This window comes from Tenrec ecaudatus, chromosome 1 (genome assembly GCF_050624435.1).
Source record: "Tenrec ecaudatus isolate mTenEca1 chromosome 1, mTenEca1.hap1, whole genome shotgun sequence".
NCBI lineage: Eukaryota > Metazoa > Chordata > Mammalia > Afrosoricida > Tenrecidae > Tenrec > Tenrec ecaudatus.
Genome location: NC_134530.1, coordinates 293,108,554 through 293,112,403, shown reverse-complemented (window position 1 = coordinate 293,112,403; position 3,850 = coordinate 293,108,554).

The window sequence follows — 3,850 nt, the reverse complement described above, 5'->3', positions numbered from 1 at the left end:
CTCACTGCTGCATCTATTCCATCTTGTAGGGGCTGCCTGACTTTTGCAGCCCTTCTGCTGTACCAACATTTGTGTCTTCCTCTAGGACAATGTTTCTCATACATCCTAATTCTGCAGCCCTTTCGTACAGTTCCCAATGTAGTGGTGGACCCCAAACATAAAATTATAAAATTATATTCATTGATATTTCATAACTGTACTTTTGCTACAGTTAGGAATCAGGCCATCACTGTGAAGGGGTGTTTCGAAACACCCCCCACCTGAAAGTGTTCACGACCCAATGTTGAGAACCCTGCTGTAAACTAAGAAGAGTTGTTCTTAAGATTTACTTCAGCATATTGTTAAACACACAAGCCCAGTTGTTATTGTTGTTAAGTTCCGCGGAGGGGGTTTTGGCTCATCGCATCTCTGCACAATATCATGAAATGCTTCCCAGACCTGTGCCATCCTGACAGTGGTTGTTTGCTAGTTCTCATTGTGGGAGCCATATTGGGGGGGGGGTGGCTATTTTTTGTTGCCCTTCTACTCTACCAAGATTTGTGTCTTCCTTTAGGGCAGTGGTTCTCAACCTTCCTAATGCCACAGCATTTTCATAGCGTTCCTCATATAGTGCTGACTGCCAAATCATAAAATTATTTTATTGCAACTTTGAAACTCTAATTTTTCTACTGTTATGACTGCGCGACCACTATGAAAGGTTCATTCATCCCCCAACAGGGCTCGTGACCCAAAAGTTGAGAAACGCTGCACTAAACTAATAGGAGTTTCTCTTAAGGTCTACTTCAGCACGTTATAAGAAACACAAGTCCTGTTGTTTTGTTGTCAGGTGCAGTCGAGTGGGTTTTCACTCATAGCAACTCTATGCTCCCTATAATGTAACACTGGTCCATCTTGTGCGATCCTCACAGTATTTCCTTAGCTTGAGCTCATTGCTGCCGCCACTGTGCTATTCCATCTATTTGGGGGCTGACTCTATATTGCGACCCTTCAACTGTATCAAGACTTGTGTCCTCCCGTAGGACTGTGGTTTTCAGCAATCCTAATGCCTCGACCCTTTCATACAGTGCCTCGTGTAGTAATGACCCCCCCAACCAAAAAATTATACTGCTGCTACTTCATAACTGTAATTTTGCTACTGTTACGTATCGGCCCACGCCTATGGGAGGGTCATTCGAACACCCCCAAAGGATTTACCACTCACAAGTTGAGAACGGCTGCTCTAAACTAAGAGCAGTTTCACTCAAGGTTTAGTTGAGCATATTGTTAGATGTATGATTCCTCCTGTTATTGATGTTCGGGCCGTGAAGAGGGTTTGGGCTCATAGAAACCCTGTGCACAATATAATACAGGCCTGCTCAGACTTGCATCATCCTCACAGTGGTTCTTTGCTTGCGCTCATTGTTGCAGCTACCGTGCAAATCCGTCTTGTAGGGACTTCCTCTCTTCTGCTGCCCTTCTATTGTACTTGCGTCTTCCTCTAGGACAGTGTTTCTCACCCTTCCTATTTCTACGACCTTTCCATACACTTCCCAATGTGTAGTGGTGGTCCCCAAAGCATAAAGGTTTTTTTCTACTGTTTTTCCATAACTGTAATTTTGCAAGTCTTATGAATCTAGACACCCTGTGAAAGGGTTGTTCAACCAACCAAAGTGGTCACAAATCACAGGTTGAGAACCGCTGTTCTAAATTAAGAGGAGTTTCTCCTGTGGTCTAGCTCAGTATATTATTACACGCACGAGTCCTGTTCTTATTGTTGGTAGGGGCTGTCGAGTGGGTTTGGCTCATAGTTGGCTCATAACAACTCTATGCACAGTATCATGAAACACTGTTCCATCCTCTAACACCCTCACACTTTTCTTTTGTTTTCGCTCATTGTTGCAGTCTCTGTGCTAATCCATCTTTTGGGGGACTGCCTCTCAGTTGCTGACCTTCTACTGTACCCAGATTTGTGTCTTCCTCTAGGGCAGTGGTTCTCAAACTTCCTAATGCACGACTCTCTCACACCATTCCCCATGTATTGGTGACCGCCCCCCAATCATAAAATTACTTTCCTTGTTACTTTATAACTAAAATTATGCTACTGTTATGAATCAGGCCACCATGTGATATAGTCATTCTCCCCACCACCCCGCAAAATGCATCACGACCCACAGTTTGAGAACTGCTATTCTACACTAAGAGGAGTTTCTTTTTAAGGTATGTTTCAGCATATTGTTAGAAGCACAAATCCTGTTCTTGTTTTTGGCTGCCTTCGAGTGGGTTTTGGCTCATAGCAACTCTAGGCACAATGTAATGAAACGTTGTCCTGCCCGTTGGATCCTCACAGTGGTTCTTCTGTTTGAGCTCATTGTTGCGGCCACTGTGGTAATCCATCTTGTTAGGGACTACCTCTCTTTTCCTGCCCTTCCGTACCAAGATTTGTGTCTTCCTCAAGAATAGTGGTCCTCAACTTTCTGAATGCCACTACTATTTCATACCAGTCCTCATGTAGTGGTGACACCCCAACCATAAAATATTTTCATTGCTACATCATAACTGTAATTTCGCTTCTGTTATGGATCAGGCCACCCATGTGAAAGGTTCATTAGTCTTCTAAAGGCACTGTGACACAGTTTGAGAACCACTAGTCTAAACTAAGGGGAGTTTCTCTTAAGGTCTACTTCAGCATATTCATAGAAGCACAGTCCTGTTGTTTTTGTTTGGTGCCTTTGAGTGTGTGCTGGGTCATAGCAACTCTATACACAATTTAATGAAACGTGACCCCGTCTCGTGCCACCCTCACAGTGGTTATTTTGCTTGTTGTCATTGTTGCAGCCATGGGCTAATCCAACTTATGAGGGGCTCCCTCTCTTTTGCTGCCCCTCTACTGCCCTTTCATTCATTTCCTCAGGTAGTGATGAACCCCCAATCATAAAATTATTTTCATTGCTACTTCGGAACTTTAATTTTGCTACAGTTATGAATCAGGCCTCCACTGTGAAAGGGTCATTTGACCCTCCCAAAGGGCTAGCGACCCACAGGTTGAGAACCACTGCTCTATACTAAGAGGAGTTTCTCTTAGGATCTACAGCACCATATTGTGAAAAGCATGAGTCCTACAGTGATTGTTGTTAGGTGTTGCCCAGTGGGTTTCGACTCTCAGCAACTCTACGCACAAGATAATGAAACGCTGCCCCGTCCTGTGCCATCCTCACAGTGGTTTCTTGTCTGCACTCATTGTTGCAGCCACTGCGCTAATCTAACATCTGGGGGTCTGCCTCTTATTTGCTGCCTTTCTGCTCTGCCAAGATTTCTGTCTTGCTCGAGGACAGTGGCTCTCAACCTTCCTATAATGCCACAGGCCTTATATACCACTCCTCATGTAGTGGGTACAATCCCAGTCATAAATTTATCTTCATTGCTACTTCATAACTGTAATGAAGCTACTGTTATGAATTGGGCCACCCCTGTGCAAGGGTAGCTCATCACCTTAATGGAGTCGTGACCCACAGGTTGAGAATCTCCGCTCCAAACTATGAAGAATGTCTCTTAAGATATATTTCAGCACATTGTTAGAAGCAAAAGTCCTGTTGTTATTGTATTTAGGTGCCTTCAAGTGGGTTTTAGCTCATAGCAACTCTAGGCAAAATGTAACGAAACGCTCCCCCATCCTGTGCATTCCTCACAATGGTTCTTTGCTTGTGCTGGTTGTTTCAGCCACTGAGGTATTCCAACTTGGAGGGGCTGCCTCTCCTTTGCTGCCCTTCTACTCTACCAACATTTGTGTCTTCCTCTCGGACAGTGGTTCTCAATCTTCCTAATTCCACGACCCTTTCATGCAGTTCCCAATAGAGTGGTGGACCCCCAGTCA